The following is a 22,003-nucleotide window of genomic DNA, read 5'->3' as shown; positions in this document are numbered from 1 at the left end:
AAATATAACAATCATAAACAGGGTATTTGTAATGAAATAAGATACCTGCATGTTGATGTTTCATCTTGCGTTAGGTTTCTTATTACCAACAAGCAGGAAAAGATGTGGAGCCAGTTACACTGCAAAGGTAAAAACCTGTTTTTTTCTGTCCTGTTTGACAACAGATGCAGGTAAAAGTTCAAACTACAATTCTGTTCAAATGAGACGATGTGAATAAATAAAGAAAACAGCAGCTGATCATGAAAAGCAAGAATTTATAAAGAGTAGAATTTATATTTAGCAAACACATTCTGTTCACTGTTTATAATAGTGATATGGCACCTGGTCACATAACTTTACAGGGTTAACAATTACAGACCTTGTCATTATGTTTATCAGTGCAAATCAATGCCATCTGTCACCATGCTGATAAAATATTTCTGAAAAAATGACATTCCAGTCGTTTTTGCTGTTCATGATTACATGCTTCATTTAATGTTCTTCTTGAATAAAATCTACAGGAACATATGAAGAGATTATGCCATAGTAATGAAATTGGTTTACTTCACATTATCAGCTCAATGTGACTGAGTCTTCCCCTCATAGTTCTTAGGTAAGTATTACATTTAATTGCATTAAAAAGTTAATAATTTAATTAACTTGAAAGCAGCATAAAAGCACAAAAAGTGTCATATGTGTTATATTTAAATTTTTATATACCAATACTGGTATCTTTTCAATCCCACCAAATAAAAAGTCTTGCATCTAATTGTGTTTTAAGCTGTAAATGGTAAATATAGTGGCACTTCTCCTGTAATTCTGCATACTGTCTTGTGGCAGTGAGACTAACAGCAGCTCCAGATATTACAGTAGAAAAAAATTTGGACTGTAGTCCTAATTTAATTTGGTTCTAAGATTATTGAATCATAGTATCAAACTCTGATTCACAGACATACATTTGTAAAGTTTATGTGGATCATAAACATGACTGTATTGCATAGCCTAATTTAAGTATTTGGCAAAATATTGTAAATATATTGGCTACACTTTATTTCAGTAATTGGCTTTAGACATTCTGCTAACTATAAGTAACTTTGTAACTACATGTCAAATAACTCATTTTCAATTGCTCAAAATATTAGTGGACTGTTAGGGTTGACGTACAATACTTGCATAGGTATTTGTAGTCAGTAGAATGTGTGTTAAGGAACATCAAAATGAAGTATTGGCAGATGTTAAGCAGACAGTCTAGTTGACATGTAGTTGCAAAGTTACTTACAGTTAGTAGAATGTCTGAAGTGGGATATTAAAATAAAAATAAAATGTCGTCCAATACTGTCTTTAGCCATTAATTTTGAAAATAATATATAAAAAGTTAAAGCACAAAAATAAAATGTCTTCTCACATCCAACTACTTTTATTTCAGCAAATTTCTTGTGTAAATAGATTCAACATCTTAGACAACAATTGAAAGGATAAAGTTTCGCAGACATTTGACAAAAATAAATGGATGTCAGTGCCAGTAACCAGTGGTTTGCCACTGCAGAGAGAATCAGCTGTCCTTTCTGCCTCAATGTAGCACCGTTTTATGCATCTTACATTGCAATTTTTTGACCTGGCCACATCTGCAGTCCTCATGTCTCCCTGCAGCAGGACTATGGCATGTTCATGCAGAAGTCTTATCTAGAACTACAGAAATCACTTGCGGTTTGCGGTGACCGCCTTTAATGACTGTGCAACAAAGTATATGGTTAATGGTCCCATCATTTTTGTCCTTGGCATTTTAATTTGTTTTATTCAAAATTTTCTAAACCAAAACCAAAGTGATTTATATTAATTTGTTGCCTGATTCTTGTAATATTCTAAAAATAGATTACACTTCTACAATGCATTTGTTAATTAATACAATTATAGCTAGTTACCGTATAATTTTGTATTTACAGTAATGTACTTCAGCAAATAACAATAAATCAACTGCAGTAGCTTAGTGGAAAAAAAAAGAAAATCTCTCTCTCTCTCTCTCTCTCTCTCTCTCTCGCTCTCTATCTCTATATAGGTCCAACAGTATTAGTTTCAGTAAATAAATAGCCTAAATGAATTTTGTTTATCTGCTCTGTTTATTTAAATCATTTATCCAGACTCTCAATAGCATCCTGTTTTGTGAATTTTCTCCATTCATCTGGAATGTTTCCACTATTCTCAAATGTTTTGTCATAATGATTTTCAAGATCTTCCTGGAATCTGCACACAAACCACTTCCAGTACGGCAGCTCAGAGAGGTCAGGGGTGATGCTCCACTTTGCATAAACTCCTCCTGCTTTTCTGTATTGTTTATATGGAAACCCAACAGCACTGACACAAGTGATTAATCAGAAGCTCATCTGGTCTACATGTATAATCCAATTTTTCTATAAGATTCTCTATGTTCAATCTATTGCTGATGTCAGACATTATAGCAGGAAGTTCTTGTTTTATCACATCTAATAGGAGGTTAAAATCAACATCATGTTTCACTCCACTGAGGTCTTTTTCAGAGAAGATCAGCTCATCTGAAAGCTTCTGTGTAAAACACTTCAACCACAAACCAACATCTCCACTGTTCACTTGAACATGTTCAGTAGATCCATGTGCTGCTTTCATGATCTTCTGCTGCAGGAGTTTAATGTTCTCCTTCCTTATAGGTGAAACACTGATGCTGAACTTATCAGTGATGTACCGACTGACTTCATCTCTGATGAAACTCTTGAAGTGATCTTTAGGATTATGAATGTAGTTGATGTATTTATTAAAATCCTCCTCTTCTGCCAGTGTCTTCAGGATGTGTTTCTCCAGATTTGATCTGTTTTCCATCATTGATTCACAGTCTGTTCTCATTTCACCTGCTAAATCTCTGGCAGTCTTCTTGTAGACACACTGCTCGATGGGCTCTTTAAGTTTCTGACAGATGATCTCACCAAAAATGGCAGCTGATGTTGCTCCTTGACAGTATTTCTGGAAAATACAATAGTACTCTTCTCTCTTCTTCTCAACATATATTACAGGATCATTGGCTTCCCTGAACATTCTGTGTTGGTCAGTGATCGTCTTGTTTGCTTTCTTGAAGAGGGAAAGAATCAAATCCATGAAGAATTCATTCTTGAACACATAATTAACTGGTCCTGCCTGATGTTCTGTTACTCTCTGCATGATGTAATCAGTAAGTAACTGAATGTAGCTGATGTTGTAGCCCATCTTTGAAAACCTATATGACTGAATCATTCTGTCTGTCTGCTGAGCAACATCTGTGACAAAGGTTCTTATTTGGGCTTCATCCTCTTCAGACAGAGAATAACCTAATATCTCTTTAGCTGCTCTGTAGAAAGTAAATCTACTGGATTTCTTTAACTGTACGTATTCTGAGTAACTGAACACTGAGAAGATATCCCTGCTGTCATTCCAGTGACATGCAGAAGCACTTTCATAGACGTCACTGAGGAGGAGTTTCACATCTCTCATTATGTCAATGTCTTTAATTGTAAGAGTGTCTTTGATGATCTTCTCCACACTCTGCTCCCAAAACAAATCAAACTCTTTCTTCAGTGTTTCTTCATTTGCTTTGTTTTTTAGTTTCAAGGCAAGTTCTTTGCTCTTTTCAAAGAGTGTGTTTTCATGTTGTGTCCTCTGAGCATCAATCTTTTTCTTCAGGTGTCGCTGCTTAAGAATCTCATTTAATTTCTTCTTTGTTTCTGTCACAATGTTTTCCTGAACATCTTTTAATTTTCAAATGATGTTTTCCATTGAATTGAATCTTTGTCTTCTTCAAAAAATTCAGACATTGATTTTTTCACTTCTTCACTTGTGTTTTTCAGTTCTTTTTTAAGGTCAGTTTCCTCAACCTCATGAATTGCTTCATTTTCTATTTTGTTGTGCAGTTTGTTCTCAGTTTCGATCATGGCACTGCGAAGACACCAGGACCACTTGCTGTATTCAGTCTCCAGTCGTCTGTAGGCTGAAATCTCAAAAGAATTTCTGAAGCTGAAGACAAATCGTTCATTCAGTAAAGCCTCCCAGAGATCTTTAATACGATCTTGTAGATGTGTCAGCATCATTCCATGTGATTTTGAGGCAAATGTTTGAATAGTTTCCTTTAGCTCTTGAATGTTCTCACAGTAGTTTGGGTTTGGTGGTGCCATTGGTGGGCTGCCCTCCCAGAGCTGAGAAAAATATCCTTCGTCTCCTTCCCTCCATGTTTTTCTCTCCAGCTGTGACGTCTGAAACATTCTGATGCACAAACACACAGCTGGGATTCAGTCTGACCTTCTTCATCCTCATGAAGGCCTGAACAACAATCTGAAGAATGTCCTGCATCTCAGATGGGTTTTCACCGAAGATATTGATCAAGGTTAGATTTCCAAGACCAACAGCAAATGTGGCCAATTCATTGTCATGACGTCTTGTTGATCTTCCAGCCAGTTCTAGAGCTCCAAGACCTTCAGTATCAACAACCAGAATATAGTCAAAGTTCATCTGTGTTTTCATCTCGTCTGACACTCTGACCAGCTGCATGAAAGCTCCTCTGGTGCACCTGCCAGCACTGACGGCAAACTGGAGTCCAAACATGACACTCAGCATGGTGGATTTCCCAGAGCTCTGAATCCCTAAAACTGACAGCACAAAGACTCTCTGGTCTCCCAGTTTCTGGATGAGTTGATCTAGAACAGCAGAGATCCAGATCACAGGAACATGAGCAGCATCTCCATCCATCAGCTCTAGTGGAAATCCAGAGATCATCATCTCTGCTGCAAGACTCGGGAGAGAAGAGAAGTCAAACTGCAGGTCTTTCTTGTTCTCCTTCACTGATGAACATGATTCATAGATCTGACCGATCTCCCTCATGATGTGCTCCAAACCAAAGGTTGCAGCTTGAAGCTCCTCAGATATTTTTTCGAGGTCTGTTTGTTCAGCCATCAGTTTTTCAGATTTAGCATGATTCTCTGTTAGTTTTACAACTACTGACCACTTTTCATCATATTTGTGATGAAGAGCAGAGAGATCATCTGAGGTGTGTTCATCAAGTAGGATTCTGAGCCACTTAAGAAAATACATTTTCTTATTTGCATCATGTGAGTTCAGTTCATTAATAAAAAGCTTTATAAATGCACTGATATCAGATTCATGCTGCTGTTGACGGATTATCTTCACCTCCGTTTGTTTTCTGCTTATGTCCATTTCTGTCTCATGTGCTTGAGGTCGATGTAATTCTTTGTTCTTCTGGCACCACTGATGCCACAGTTTCCCCTGATGAGGCAGAAATGATTCTTTGATTTCTGTCAGATGTTTATTCTTCAATAAACTCATCATCTGCTGTGCTGCTTCTCTTCCTCTCCTGCAGTCATCATCATCTTCCTCATCTACTCTGATGTCTGAGTGTTTGGACACATCTTCAAGTCTAAAAGTGGAAGCTGATTCTGTGAGACAATCATTTATAGTTCTTCTGAGTTCTTCTGACACCTCTGACTGATTCCTGTTTTTCAAACCGATTTTGTGTTTTCCTTTTTTTGTCTCAATAACAGTAGATTCATCCTCAGCTAAAAGACAAATGAGAGGCTTTCTTTGCTTATACAGCTTTTGGATTGTTTTTGCGCTTTTGTGACTCCTGTCAAGTTGTGGTAGAAGAACAACATTGACTGAGGTCATTTCAATGAGTATCTGCAGCTGTTTCTCATGGTCTCGTGCATCACCGTGTAGATTACAGAAAGCAACACAGTGAGTGAATTTATCATCATATTTCCCAGAGGGGCAGAACCAGGCGATCTCCACCACTCCATCCATCAGGACTCTGGTTCTGCTGCTGCCTGGGCAGTTCCTGTGGAAGAACGTGTGGTGTTTCTCATTGATCAGACTGTTCATCAGATGAGCTTTGGATGAAGACACAGAGCCAAACCTGAAGAAAAACACCATTGGAGTTTGCACCTTGTAGATCGGCTGGGTTTGACTGATGATTTTATCATCCATATTTTTCATCTTCCAGCTCTTGTTGATTTGTCTGAATGTCCAGAGGAAACTCAATCTGTTGTATGAATGGATCAGGAACAAGCAGAGGCAGAGCGTACTGACACTGGGACAGTTTAGTCACCATCAGCTGCTTCAGGAAACCATCAGCACAATGAAACATGGACATCTGAACATCCATCGAGTGGATTCGCTCAAACTGGCCTTTTGCTTTGTTACACAAAGACATTTCATCAAAAATATCACCCTCATCTCCAGATGAGACAGTGTCTCTTTGTTGTGTGTGATCTTGTTTATCGGTTTCCCTAGTTTTAATGTATCTTGCTCTGTAATCCTTCATTAGCAGTTTTTGGACGAAATGATGAACCAGATCCTCTTCAGTACAATATTCATGGGACTGTAATGAATGTTCAGTTAACTGAAGAACATCTGCTTCTTTCAGTTTATGGTCATGCTTGCCTTTGAGATCAAGTCTGTGAAAGATTTTTTCAAGTTTTTTGGGTGTCATTCCTTCCGATCCAAGCTGTTCAGCTTTTTTTGCCTGTGGAGTGAAGACCACAGTTTAGTGATTTCTTTATATCTTTCAGTACAGAGTGAGTACACTGTAAAAAATTTCCAGGATTTCACAGTATGTAACTGTAATATTTCACAGTAAATTGCATTATTATCACTTTACAGGCTTTTACTGTGATATTTCACAATATATTACTGTATTCAGGAATTTTGCTGTGAAAATAATGTAGACGGAGCTGTTACAGGGAACTACGGTAAATTCCCCCCCCGCGTCTGCATGCTGTGTTGTGACTGAGCTCTCGTCTGAGCTGCTCTCGTCTCCTCCATGTTCTCATCCGACAAATTCAGCAGTAAGTGTTGAAATGTCAAATAAAATGCCTTTTTTATATAATAGTGCGTGTAATTTAAAAGTATTAACCAAGTAGCTTTAGTTGCAGGTCCTGTTGTCACATTGTTCGTGGTTAGCTTACTCCTGTAGGTTTGAGCATGCCAATTTTTTAAACGGTAATACATTTTTAAACAGATTAAATTTTTAGCTAACTGTAAGACATTAGCTCATTTTTAGAGCTTCATTTCGAAAAAAAAAAATTTATCTCTTGACTTAACTTTAGATTTTCTTAACGCTAACAGTGATCTCTTTCCCTGTGTAACCTTAGCTTCTCTCCACAGTGGTGACCACTGGGGAATAAAGTTGTGAGGTAAGGTGGCCTCATGATCGCTAACCTTATTATCAACCAGAGAAATTATAGTGTCATGGATTCATCAACTGAAAAATGATAAATTGATAAAGATAAGGGATTATTTGTGCTAAAATTTTGACTATTATATAAATTATAAATTTTGAGAATATTAACAGCTGAGTCTTTTTGTACTCTGTTGATATATTATTTTGCAGCCTTGTGCTACAGCTAAGGGACTGTAATGCTACCAAGCACCCCTAGCTTGCTTGATTGTTCAAGGTAATGCTGTCCTTCTCATTTTTATTGTATTTTTCATTGTCAAGTCATCCTCAAATTTGTTGTGAGCAGTTTCATGTAGGAACTATTTTCTTTCTACAGATCTGTGTCAGATAATGATGTATTCATTTAATTTAAAGGATCTAAATGTAAACACAAAGGTTGCCTCACTGACTGTATGAACATAAATGATTCAAACCTGCTATCACTTCTGAAATGAATCATTTGGTCTTGAAAAAATGTTTAAAAAATGGCCTATATTTGCAGCTGTCTTGATTTTAAAACAAAGAATTAATAATCTATTATGAAAATGACAGATTTGTAATATCAAAACTGTTAGGTGATTAGTATCAGTTATGTATTATTTTAATTATGCACAGACTGGTTTGTAGTTCAAACTGCTTTACCATTTGCTTGTTGTTCTTCTTGTTATTTCCCTACAGCAGCTAATGAACTGGAAGTCTCACATTCACAGAAAATAGCTTACGGCCACGTTGAAAATAAGGTGAATCCAATTATTTTCTTTTAAAATTAGTGATCTAAAACTCAGTAGCTATAGTATGCTGCCACACTACTCCTTTCATTCTAATTTCTTAATAAATTACATATTGTCTAATATTTTTATAAAATAAATCTTGAACCTTAAATCTTGAATCTTTTCTGAACAGCAGGTAACTGTTTTTGTTTCAGGTGACACATTGAAGATGAGGCCATGGATGCTGACATTTAAGGGTCCATTTGAAGTATGCTGAAGATGCTTCTTGCACTCTGGAATTTACCAAAGGTAACTGCAACAGCAGTGACCCACTGAAGGTGGTGACTTGGAACTGACACCTTTTTCATCCCACCTGAAAGAAACTAACAGCTTTCCTCTCTGCCTTACAGGTATTTCTAGGTCATCAATCCAGAGACAGGCACAAACTCAAAGAGGAAGAGAGGACATATCAACCAGCAAGTCTGTGCACTGATTATTGAGTTTGAATGTCATGCAGTAAGATGATCACTGAATATGTTCTATAGTGTGTCCTGGTTCAATGGAGAGAAGCATGACCGTCTGAACCTCTTTGCTGGAAAGGTTAAACAGAATTTATCCAGCTTTTAAAATATATGTGTAAAATTATGTTTTTGTGTTTATTTGAATTGAACATATCTTTTTCTGGTGTTATAAGTCATTGAGTGGTTTAACAGATAAAATGTCTAATGAAATAAATTAACAGTACATTTCAAACTAAACATTTTTCATTAACAATAAATTTTATAGTAAATTAAGAATACAATACTGGCTACTGAGTTGCATTACTATTACAGTTTACACTGTAATTCTAGAGCAGAATACTGCTAAATTGCAGTAGTCTGATGGAATAAACTGTAACTTCACTGTTAAATACCGTAATTCTACAGGAGCATACTGCTAAATCACAGTATGGAATAACTACTGTGAGGTCACAGTATACAGCTGACATTTCACAATTATTTACTGTAAAATTATACGGTAACTTACTGTGAAAGTTATGTAAAATGTATGTAAAACTAGTTTACAGTAATTTACTGTGAAAGTAATACAACTAGTAGCCAGTAATTTACTGTGAATTTACGGTCAAATTTGTAACCTGTAGTGGCAGTGATTTTATAGGAATGGGCCTATATTTGTGTTGTGTTAATTTTGAGAGCTGTCATATTTGTAAAGTATGATAAGTATGATGTCTGACCTCACACCATGTGTGTTTACTTAGAACACGAAACTTTCAACGGAAAGAAAAATATTAAATTAAAAGAAAGAAATGTGACAATCTCCTCATGTTTTTGCTTTGGCAAAAATGATGATGGCTAGATGCGATGGTAAAAAGCACAAACTAAAAGCAATGGCTAAGAGCCCTCACTAAAAGCTAAATTTTATGGTGTCTTGAGTTTTTAATTTTTTTTTTTAACAAAAATGCATCCCAAAATGGTGTCTTGACCAATCAGATGTTGTTTTAACTCGAGATATTGCTATGTTTCTCCTCCCAAAACATAAATCAGCACGTTATCTTATCAGTCACATGGTCCGAATTTTCCTGCTCTTACAGAGTATAATTTGACCATGATTTCTATAACATGAATATCATACATTTGACAAAGAATTGAATGATAGAAACATTTAAAGTTTCAAACTCATACATACCAAACACAAATATAAGCCCTTAAGATATTCAGTATTTATTAAAAGGACATACACAACGAGTGATTAGAACATAATAAAGAAATGTGTGGGTAACAAACATGGTAGGGAGTTATGCAATGGACTGATGTTCATTTATAAGTCCTTTTAAGCATTTTAGTGCATATTTATGTAAAAAGGACAGTCTCTTTGTCATCTAAGGGCATGTTCTGAGAAACAAAAGAATTTAGAAGGAACTCGGTCTGGTTCTTGTCTTGGGTGGGGAAGCACTACCCAACAAAGTTTCCTCATGTGATGGTCTTGATGTGCTGTATCTTTGACCAGTGGTCTTGGGTTTCTTGACTCAAAATGAATGTTCAATCTTCTTCCTGAGTTGGTAATTGTGTTATTTTGTGTTAATGTTGCAAGCTGTTCAAAGCTGTGGAGGAGTTGGTTGGTTAGAGTTACTTCAGGCTGGCTGGCACCAGGGTATCATGGACCAATTTAAGTCGTGGTCTGGTTAGCCCGGGCCTCTTTGTGGAATTTGGCTCTTTGGTTTCAACAATGTTCTGAACAAATCTTCAGTTTGTTTGATTCATTCTAATACCCATACATACTTGCTGTCATATTGTATTGCAAAGCACTTTTGCTTTTATTTAGGTGGCCACACATCAGGGTCATTTGATTAAGCATTTATCAATTGTATTTTCATTCTAGAGAAATAGACCAGAATATGATTAAACAACTTATTACTTTTATTAAGAAAATTTATGTGCAATTAAAATGCAGTCTTCAAATCTAAAAAAAATATCAGAAGGCATCTATCTCATTACAGGAAGGGAAAGCAGAAAAAAGCACAAAAAGTATTACAATAATCACCACAGACTGTCATTTTCAGTGGTGTACTCTGCAATGCACATTATATGCTTTAAAATTAAACTGTTCATTACATCATTTGCTAAATCCAATGTTTGTTTATTTTACTTCATTTTTGTGTGTGTTATAAACACATCATCTTATAAACTTAAACATCAGTCTTCCTATTTTTCTTGATGTATAATAACTGGTATTAATCTTACATTGCATTTGAGTGTAATTACACATGCACAACAAGATCAAACTTTTTTTCTTACAATTTAAATTATATAACCCTGCATGTTTATAGATGTATTATGTGTGAATAAATGAGTCAAACATGGTTTTATTTTGTCTTTGCTATTCATTAAAAATATTTATCCAAACTCTCAAAAGCATCATCCTTTGTATGCAGTCTCCATTCTTCTGGAATCTCACCCAATCCCTCAAATGTTTTCTTATAGATCTCTTCCAGATCTTTCTGGAATCTGCACACAAACCACTTCCAGAATGGTAGCTCAGAGAGGTCAGGGGTGATGCTCCAGTCTGCAAAATCCCCTCCTGCTGTCCTGTATTCTCGCCACAGGACTGTATCATCTGAGGCATTGGGGTAAAAACTTCTACCGCTTGCTACTGCTGATGTGCAGATGCTAATAGACAAGTTTGTTGTATTTATGTAGCTCCACCCTTTAATCCCAATAACACGGTGAAATGAAACACTGTGATCTCCATCATGATTTTCTATGGTGTTGGTGCAGATGGCTCCACAGAATGGACACTGAACCCAACAGCACTGACAGAAATGATCAGTCAGAAGCTCATCTGGTCTCTCTTTGAGGTCCAGTTTTTCATTAAAAGCCTCAGTGCTGAATCTACTGCTGATATCAGACATTATAGCAGGAAGTTCTTGTCGTATCACATCTTCTAGGAGGTTGAAATCATCAACATCATCATGTTTCACTCCGCTGAGGTCTTTTACAGAGAAGATCAACACATCTGAGAGCTGCTGTGTGAAACTCTTCAACCACAAACCAACATTTCCACTGTTCACTTGAACATGTTCAGTAGATTCATGTGCTGCTTTCATGATCTTCTGCTGCAGGAGTTTAATGTTCTCCTTCATCTTGGGTAAAACACTGTCACTGAACTTATCAGTGATGTACTGACTGACTTCATCTCTGATGAAATTCTTGAAGTGATCTCTGGGATTATGAATGTAGGTCATGTATTTGTCAAAATCCTCTGCATCTGCCAATGTCTTCAGGATGTGTTTCTCCAGATTTGATCTGTTTCCTTTTAGTGATTTGCAGTTTGCTCTCATTTCATCTGCCAAACCTCTAGCAGTTTTCTTGTAGACACTCTCCTCAATGGGCTCTTTAAGTTTCTGACAGATGATCTGACCAAAAATGGCAGCTGATGCGGCACCATTGAGATGTTTTTGGAAAATACTGTAGTACTCTTCTCTCTTCCTCTCAACATATATTAGAGGATCATTGGCTTCCCTGAACATTCTGTGTTGGTCACTGAATGTCTTGTTTGCCCTCTTACAGATGGAATAAACTAAATCCATAAAGAATTCATTTTTTAATACATATTTCACTGGTCCCTCCTGGTGTTCTATTACCCTTGCTTTGATGTAACCTGTGAGTTGTTGAATGCAGCTGATGTTGTAGCCCACCTTTGAAATGTTAAATGACTTGATTATTGTGTCTGTGTGCTGAACAACATCTGCTACAAAGGTTTTTATTTGGGCTTCATCATCATTAGACAGAGAAAGGTTATTTAGTAAACCGAGCATCTTCGTAACTTTTTTGATTTTACCTTTAACACCCGTAGGTACTGTAAATCCACTGGTGTTCTTTACTTGTACATAATCTGAATAGTTAATCACAGACAAAATACTCCTCTTGTCTCTCCAGTAGTTTACAGGAGTACTTTCATAGATAGCACTTTCACTCAGGATCTCTCGCACATCTTTCATTATGTCAATGTCTTTGATTGTAGGAGTGTCTTTGAGGATCTTCTTCACACTTTGTTCCCAGAACAAATCAAACTCTTTCTTCAGTGTTTCTTCATTATTTGCTTTGTTTTTAAGTTTTAAGGCAAGTTCTTTGCTCTTTTCCAAGAGAGTGTTTTCATGAAGTGTTTTCTGAGCATCGATCTTTTTCTTTAGGTGTCGTTGCTGAAGAATCTCATTTAATTTCTTCCTTGTTTCTGTGATAAGGTTTTCCTGCAGCTCTTTCATTTTGATTTCAAATGATGTTTTCCATTGAATCAGTATATCTTTATCTCCGTCTTTATCAAAGAATGCTGACATTGATTTTTTCACTTCTTCACTTGTTGTATTCAGTTCTCTTTGAAGATCATTTTCACTAACTTCATGAATTGCTTCATTTTCTATTTTGTTGTGCAATTTGTTCTCAGTTTCCATCATGACACTGCGAAGAGTCCAGGTCCACTTGCTGTATTCTCTCTCAAGTTTCCTGTAAACTGATATCTCCAGAGAATTTCTGAAGCTGAAGACAAACCGTTCATTCAGTAAAGCCTCCCAGAGATCTTTAATGCGATTTTTTAGGTCTATCAGCATCATTCCATCTGATTTTAAAACCTGGGAAATAACAGATTCTTTCAGTTCTTGAATGTTCTCACAGTAGTTTGGGTTTGGTGGTGCCATTGGTGGGCTGCCCTCCCAGAGCTGAGCAAAATACTTCACATCTTTCCGTATATCAAATGAAATGACATCACTGAAACATTGGGCATCACAGACTTCATCTTTAGCAGCAAGTTTTGTCATCTCATCCAGTGTCTTCTGCAGTCGTCTCCTTCCCTCCATGTTTTTCTCTCCAGCTGTGACGTCTGAAACGTTCTGATGCACAAACACACAGCTGGGATTCAGTCTGACCTTCTTCATCCTCAGGAAAGCCTGAACAACAATCTGAAGAATGTCCTGCATCTCAGATGGGTTTTCACCAAATATATTGATCAAGGTTAGATTTCCAAGACCTACAACAAATGTGGCCAATTCATTGTCATGATGTCTTGTTGATCTTCCAGCCAGTTCTAGAGCACGAAGACCCTCAGTATCAACAACCAGAATATAGTCAAGGTTCAGTTGCTTTTTCATCTCATCTGACACTCTGACCAGCTGCATGAAAGCTCCTCTGGTGCACCTGCCAGCACTGACGGCAAACTGGAGTCCAAACATGGCATTCAGCATGGTGGATTTCCCAGAGCTCTGAATCCCTAAAACTGACAGCACAAAGACTCTCTGGTCTCCCAGTTTCTGGATGAGTTGATCTAGAACAGCAGAGATCCAGATCACAGGAACATGAGCAGCATCTCCATCCATCAGCTCCAGTGGAAATCCAGAGATCATCATCTCTGCTGCAAAACTTGGGAGAGAAGAGAAGTGAATCTGCAGGTCTTTCTTGTTTTTCTTCACAGATGAACATGATTCATAGATCTGACCGATCTCCCTCATGATGTGCTCCAAACCAAAGGCTGCAGCTTGAAGCTCCTCAGATATTCTCTCAAGTTCCGTTTGTTCATCTTTAAGTTTTTTTAATTTATCATTGTTCTCTTTCAGTTGTAAGACTTTTGACCACTTTTCATCATATTTGCGATGTAAAGCAGAAAGGTCAGCTGATGTAAATTCATCCAGGAGGATTTCCAGCCATTTGAGAAAAGAATATCTTGTTTGCAGCATGCAAGTTCATTTCTTTAATAAAGAGCTTCATAAACTCACTGATGTTAGAGTCATGCTGTTGCTCACGGATTTTTTTCATTTCTGTTTGTTTTCTACTGATTTCCATTTCTAGATTTTCTGCTTGAGGTCGGTGCAGTTCTTTGTTCATCTGACTCCACTGATGCCACAGTTTCCCCTGACAAGGCAGAATTAATTCTTTGATTTTTGCCAGATCTTGTCTCTTCAGTGAACTTATCATCTGCTGTGCTGCTTCTCTTCCTCTCCTGCAGTCATCATCATCTTCCTCATCTACTCTAATGTCAGAGTATTTGGACACATCTTCAAGTCTGAAAGTGGAAGATGATTCTGAGAAACAAGCATTTATGGTTCTTCTGAGTTCTTCAGACACATCGGACTGATTTCTGTCTTTCAAACCAATCTTATATTTTCCTTTCCGTGTCTCAGTGACAGTTGAAACTTCCTCGGTAAAAAGACAAATGAGTGGCTTTGAGTCCTTGTAGAGCTTTTGAACTTTTATCATGCTTCTGTCATTTCTGTCAAGTTGTGGTAGAAGAACAACATTGACTGAGGCCATTTCAGTGAGGATCTCCAGCTGTTTCTCATGGTCTCCTGCATCACCGTGTAGATTACAGAAAGCAACACAGTGAGTGAATTTATCATCATATTTTCCAGAGGGGCAGAACCAGGCGATCTCCACCACTCCATCCATCAGGACTCTGGTTCTGCTGCTGCCTGGGCAGTTCCTGTGGAAGAACGTGTTGTGTTTCTCATTGATCAGACTGTTCATCAGATGAGACTTGGATGAAGACACAGAGCCAAACCTGAAGAAAAACACCATTGGAGTTTGAGCCTTGTAGATCGGCTGGGTTTGACTGATGATCTCGTTGTTGTTTCTCGTCTTCCAGCTCTTGTTGATTTGTCTGAATGTCCAGAGAGGAAACTCAATCTGTCGTGTGAATGGATCAGGAACAAGCAGAGGCAGAGCGTACTGACACTGGGACAGTTTAGTCACCATCAGCTGCTTCAGGAAACCATCAGCACAATGAAACACAGCCATTTGAACATCCATTTGGTGTACCTCATCAGGTTTGGTCATTTTTTCTTTTGCAATACACATTTCTTTGAAAATATCACCCTCATCTTCATCTATATCAGTTGTTCTTCGTGGTGTGTTATGCTCCGTATTGATTTGTTGAGTTTTAACATATCTTGCTCTGTAATCCATTTTAAGTAGTTTTTGTATGAAAGTCTGAGCCATTTCCTTTTCAGCACAGGATTCATGGTACTGTAGTAAATGTTCAGTTAACTGAAGAACATCTGCAGCTCTCAGTTTATGATCATGCTTGTCTTCAAGATCAAATATGTGAAAGATTTGATCAACTTCTTGTTTTAGGCCCATTCCTTTTGTTCCAAGCTTTTTGATATTTCTTGCCTGTAAAATAAAGATCACAGCTTTCAGTGTCATTTGTGGAGAGTTGCTAGCATAAGGAACTGCTCTTTGAAAAAAGTTTGTGATTGCTAACCATGCTTACTAAAAAATGTGACCTACAAATAACTCCTATAATGTGAAGTTAATGTTACTAAATATTACATTTAACATGTATTATGATGACACAGTTAGGTTCAGTTAGTTTTAGTTTTACAGACTTTTCATTAGTTTCTACTTCCCTTTGTTCTATTTTCCCACACTTCCCTTACGAAAAAGAAGTTCATTCAAGTGTGCTATTAGTATACTACATTTAAACTAAAAATAGGAAAGTATACTTTCAGTCTACTTGTTATGTACTTCTCAGAAATGTGCTTTATATACTTATCAGAAATATACTTAAAATGACATTTAAGTATACTTGACTTATACTTACAAAAAGTCTAAATATATTTGAGCTATACTTGTGATCTGAGAATCCGTGTTTTCATTGTTATACATGAGAAATGCTTACACATCTTCTGTAAATTTCCAAAACACAAGTGAAGAAGAAACCAAAACAGATGCTTCCACACTGTAAAAAATGCAAATATATATTTTCCATTTTCTCAAATACTAAAAAATGCAATTTTCTAGAAACTATATAAAAACCTTTGTCAGACCAACAAATTTACCCCAAATGTTGTCCCAACTAGTCACAGTCTGAACAAAGAATTTCATATTGTTGAAATGTTAAGGCTTTGTAAGTTCCCAGCATGCATTGCAGCATGAATAAATTATCCAGTTACTGTTATTATCCATATATTATTTAATATTTGGCTGATTGCCACCGTTCTTGAGGGTTGTGTATCTAGTTTTGAGGCCTAGATACTTTTCAACCACTTTCAACCATTTTCTGGATATTTTAGTCTTGTAAAATGCTTTACAAACAAAGATGATGTTGTCTACATATAAAACTTTATAAGTTATTTATATGTTATGTATGTTCAGATATTCATAGAACAAAATATATACAAATTAATACCTAAATAGGGACATAGTAGTATACTTAAAGTATGGTTTAAAGTTCACTTGAAAAAAAAAAAAAACACTTGAATATACTTGCAGTATAAAACTACTGAACTAGTAGTTTACTGAGACTACACTTCAAAGTGTACTAAAAATATAAAAAAGTATTTTAATTAGTAAACTATCAGTATACCTATAAGTTCACTTTTAGTATACTTGCAGTACAAACTGAAAACAGATGCAAACTAGTTGTGAACTTAAAGTTTACTACTGTTAAACTTAAAATGTACTTAAAAGTATACATTCATATACTAGAAAATGGGCCAATTTAGTCCCAAGGAGTATTAAAATAGTACACTTAAAAGTATACTACTAGTACACTGATATTTGTATAATTACTACATAAAGTATACTTAAAAATATACTTGAACTTTACTTAAGTATACTTAATAAAATAAACTTGAAGTATACTTATTTTTGGTAAGGGTTCCTTGGTCGTCATGGTTACAAATGATTTAGATTGCTAGGTTCAGCTGTGTTCACCTAAATATCTTTGGTTTATAAGTCAAGTATGTTCCCTTTTAGTTTGTCTGATCTCGCTTAAGCTTATGTTTACATTTATGTGTTCTTCACTAGCCTGTTGGATTAATTACCTGTTTGGGATCTTTATTATTTAACTTGGTATTGGAACTTTATTCATCTGCCGTTTCATCATTTGTTCATACACGCGCATGACAGAAAAACAGATCTAAGACGAATGATAATGGAGCGCATTTTAGTAGTGTTTTACTGATCTTTTTTTTTTATGTAGAAATTTTGCCATCTTGCCATCACCAACCTTTTCAAAAACAAGACTCTGAAGTTACTATTCTGGATCGGGGCTAATTATCACCAAACCACTGACCTCCCAGACGCCACAGGACTTAATTTGAGGGAGGCCATCTTTAGGTGTCTGGAGAGCGTTATTCCCCGATTCAGAGAACAACCAGACCCAGAGCCCGTTTCTGCATAGTCGACAATTGAGAAATTGTGTGAGCCCCCCACAGACATTACGGGACAACCCACCGCAATAAGTGAGTAAAAACCCACTCTATCCAACCCAGTACCTGAAATATTATCGCTGTTTAAAGATAGCATGAAAAACTTTATGAACTATTATCTGTCAGTTTGCTATGAATCAGCACTGTTAAAAGACAGCACTGGGATCTCTATGGACTGTAATCTGTCAGTTTGCTACGAATCTCCTTTACCACAAAGCTCAACCAGTTCTCCAGCCCCACCACTGTCAGGATGTGTACAGCTCTGCGCCGTCTCGGGGAATGCCCTGCTGTTAGGTCAAGCCGCAAGTTGTGCAATCACTAGCAGCACCTGTGTGAGAGGATCCTGTTTCTCCACCTCCATCCTATTGGATCTCTTATCCCACCAGCTTTCACTTGGCCATTTGTCATTATACTTTTGCCACATGCTGGCTGTCTACTCCGCTTAGTCCATCCACCCCTCATGCTGGCATGGTAGTAGAGTGAGAAAAGTGCAGATTCCCCCAGGCCCAAAAAGGGGTCCTTGAGCAACAGAGCCCAAAGTAGCAGCAGCTCAGGCAACACCCCTTCCTGTCCCGCAGCCGGCACCAGTACAGCCATGGCTAGGCCAGGCACCTCAGGGTTTCTAGCTTAGGGAGCCCCTACAACAACAAGGACATAACCCACCGGCATTGGAGGGAAGATCATTTTGGATAAGGACTCATCCTGCATACCTGAAAGACTATATCACAGACTTTCATGCATATGAGGTTAGCTGAGTTTTTTTTTTTCTCTGTCTTTTATGGTTTGCGCTTTTAGTATTTAGTTTCCTGAACTTTTCATCAAAACAGTGTGTATTCATCCGAAGGGAAACTCTTTGATGCAGTGCAGAGACTGCAGTCGATCTCACTGGATGCACCTAAATTTATTATTGGTGACTTTAACCGTGTTTCTCTCAAACAGAAACTTTCCAGCAATATATTTCCTGTCCAACCGGATGGGCTAAGACACTACATCTCTGTTATGGGTCAGTAAAGGATGCTTATAAATCTCTGCTGCTTTCTTCTTTGGACTCTACTGATCATAATTGCATTAATTTACCTCACATATATAAGACTGTGCTAAAGGGGTCATGAACTGAGAAACCAAAATTCCCTTAATATTTTGGCATATAAGAGGTCATTGTACTTTTAAAACATCCTGTAAGAACTCAAAACTTTGTTGTTAGTCTAGTCTAAAAACAGCTTATATTGATACCAGTCTGTCAAAAGGTCAGGTTGTGGAATGTGCCGCTCTAGTGTGGCTAAACACAGCCTCCACAGAAGATCAATGCCTGCTTCGACATAACTGCCTGTTTAGCCCCACCCACCAATTCACGCACGTAGTGTACAGTTGCAATTGAATTATTTAACCCCTCAGAGACTGCAATACTTTACAAATACAAGCTTTTCTGAAGATCCTGGATTTTATTAAAAGTGATAATGTCAATATAATATTACGTATGAAATTTTTGAGTTCTAGGATTTTTTAATAACACAGCTATGTCATAAGTATTCCACCCCTATTCAACGTTTCTGTTTTTAAGCCACTTATTTGTATGGTGGGAAACACAATTGCCTTAAAACACAATTAAGCTTTTAAAAACTCAATTAAAAAACAGAATTAACTTGAGCTGTTAGAAATACATTTAGCCCATCCATGTGCTGAAGTTGAGTAGCACAAATGATCAACAGAACTCTCTCAAAAGCTACAGGGAAGATTCGCTTTATTACATTAGAAAATCTACATGAAGATTTCCAAGACATTAAAAGTTCATAGAGACACAGCTGGTAGCCTTATTCCTTAGCTTAAAATATGTTGTACAAAATATGTTGTATGGAATTTGTGTTGGGTCATATTGCCAAATGCCCTCTTAAAAAAGAAGAACAAAGAACAAAGACTTGAAAATGCATGATGTGACCAAACTGGAACTTTTTGGACCTATGGATCATGTTTGGTGCAAAAAAGGCAAGGCTTTTAAGCAAAAGAACACCATATCCATTGACCCATACTCAGAATTTTTGCTTTGCATTTAACCCATCCAAGTACACACACACACAGTGGTGAGTAGTGGGCAGCCATATTACTATTGCTGCAGCACCCAGGGAGTGCCTTGCCCAAGGGACTCACCTCAGTCAGTCAGGGACTCAATACTCAGGTATTGAGGGTGGAGAGAGCACTGATTATTCATTCTCCTCACCTTCAATCCCTGCCAGACCTAAGACTTAAACCCACAACCTTTTGGTTATAAGCCCAACTCCCTAACCATTAAGCCACGGCTGCCCTGTGAAGTGGAAATACTGTATGAGGAACATCATGGATTCTTTAAAGTGTTAGGACATTTTGACAAGAATTTGGGGCAAAGACTGAAGCTGATGATCAGTTGTCTTTCTTGCAGGACAGCCCAAAGTGTACATCCAAATCTACTTATGCTTGGTTCAGGGATCAGTCATAGAATGTTCCTGAGTGGATTGTTCAGTCTGCAGATTTAATTCCCATTGAAAATATAAGAATATATATAATATAATATAATATAATATAATATAATATAAATATAAGAATAAAAGATTCTGCACCAATTATTAGAGCCATAGTGACCGTTTGGCGTCACTTCGTGATGTTTTTTTGATGTGCAGGGTTCTTCGGTGCTTTAAGAAACCCTTGGCGTCAATGTGCTGACGCGAAAGGCACTGGGAATTTTATCACCATGATTAAATTATATATTGGGTAATAATATTGCTATTATTGCATATATGTTGGGGTGTGTGTTTTTTTTCAATGCAAATAGTTTTATTTATATGACACTATTTACACATTTAACCCAACCCCTGCCCCTAAGCCTAACCATTTGTCAACAAAACACAAGATATAACAGGCAGATACAACTATAATCTTAATTTTCTCGTGACCGACTGTGTCACGCTAATGTTTGGGAGTATCTTTTTGAATGAGATGTGAGTGTGTTAACAGAGCAGGTTCATTTCAGCGATTAAAGCCTTCAATCTTTGCATAAATAGAGTGTATGGCTTTAGCAGACTTGGAATTCAATAGAACTTGTTTGTAATGCTTTTATACTGCTTGTTTATGGTCAGTTATTGCAATAAATACCTGTGACTGTACTTATATTTGTCTGGTACATCTTCTATATTGTTTAGAAATGGGTAGCTTTAGGGAAGGGCTGGGTTTAGGTGCTCTAATGATAGTATACATTTATATAAAAGTATTTCTATTTTTTACAAATGCATGCAAACCATTAAATTAAGACAAATATCTGAAAATAATGAAGGACCCTGCACGTAAAAAATCACGCAAAAGGGGTACCATGGGCATCAAAAAGTGATGCTGAAGGGGTCCTGACCAAGCATCAATATGTGACGAGTAGTAATTGAGAATGTGTTGTTTTTTTTTTTTTACCAGGGAAGGTATGTGTATTATGTTAGACAGCTGCCATGATAGCTAATCTCAGAACATTTCAATGTTGTTTTTATCGCTGAATTTAAAAGTGGTTTATTAGTAATAATAAAAATAGAAATGTCTCGTTAATAACTGTGTTTATGTGTGTTTGGACACTTCAGTCTCAAACATTAGGAAGAGTAGTAGGGAAAAGTGTAGGGAAAGTGGTAATTAGGGCCAGGTGTTATAGGTCATTAAGCATGAGGAACCACATCAGCTTACAGGATTTGGGTAATGATGGTTTATAATGCATTACTTGTCTCAATGTAAATATCAAACATAGCGAATAATTCTAGCAGTAAGAGCACCATCTGCAGTTAGGATATATGCAGTTATATATATATATATATATATATATATGGAAGTCACACTGTGTACTGTTCATTCATCAGCATAAAAACAGCATAGACCAAAAGATATCAAAATGTGAATCTATTAAAATAGCCCTAGCGTATTGTGTTGGTTTTAAACACTGCGCTGTCGTCCTGTAGGTTTATGATTAAAAATGAAAATGTGAACAAAAATAAAATCAATTTAATACATTATTATAATTAAAATATGAACATTTAAATGACGGGTAATAAAGTCTAGTGCAACCTCGCGTACGTCACATTGTGAAATAGACCTATTGAGAAGAGTTTTGAAACAGTATATGGATGGATGTAAATTTATTTAAAATGTAATTTATGTTTTATCTTTACTATTCATTCAACACTTACCATATATCTCTCTGTATTCTTTGTTGCATTGGTGTAGTCCATGCTCTCTTCATTCATTATAGGTTGATCTAGTAAGATAAAAGAAACATGTAGAAATTTAAATAGAGTGTGGCAACTGTGAATAGTGTTTGCTTAGAAAACCCCACCCACGTATCCTCTCATACTTGGTCAACCAGCTATTTTCAAAGGCTTGATTGTGTTTATG

At 36.8% G+C, this 22,003-nt stretch overlaps 1 pseudogene; it reads right to left on the bottom strand.

Annotated features, from left to right (window-relative positions):
* Nucleotides 1-10,798: 10,798 nt before the first annotated feature.
* Nucleotides 10,799-21,802, bottom strand: LOC127162738 (interferon-induced very large GTPase 1-like; annotated as a pseudogene).
* Nucleotides 21,803-22,003: the final 201 nt, after the last annotated feature.

The sequence above is a fragment of the Labeo rohita genome, chromosome 3 (assembly GCF_022985175.1).
Source record: "Labeo rohita strain BAU-BD-2019 chromosome 3, IGBB_LRoh.1.0, whole genome shotgun sequence".
Classification (NCBI taxonomy): domain Eukaryota; kingdom Metazoa; phylum Chordata; class Actinopteri; order Cypriniformes; family Cyprinidae; genus Labeo; species Labeo rohita.
The sequence above is the reverse complement of the archived record's forward strand: the minus strand, read 5'-3'. Positions and strand labels throughout refer to the sequence as shown.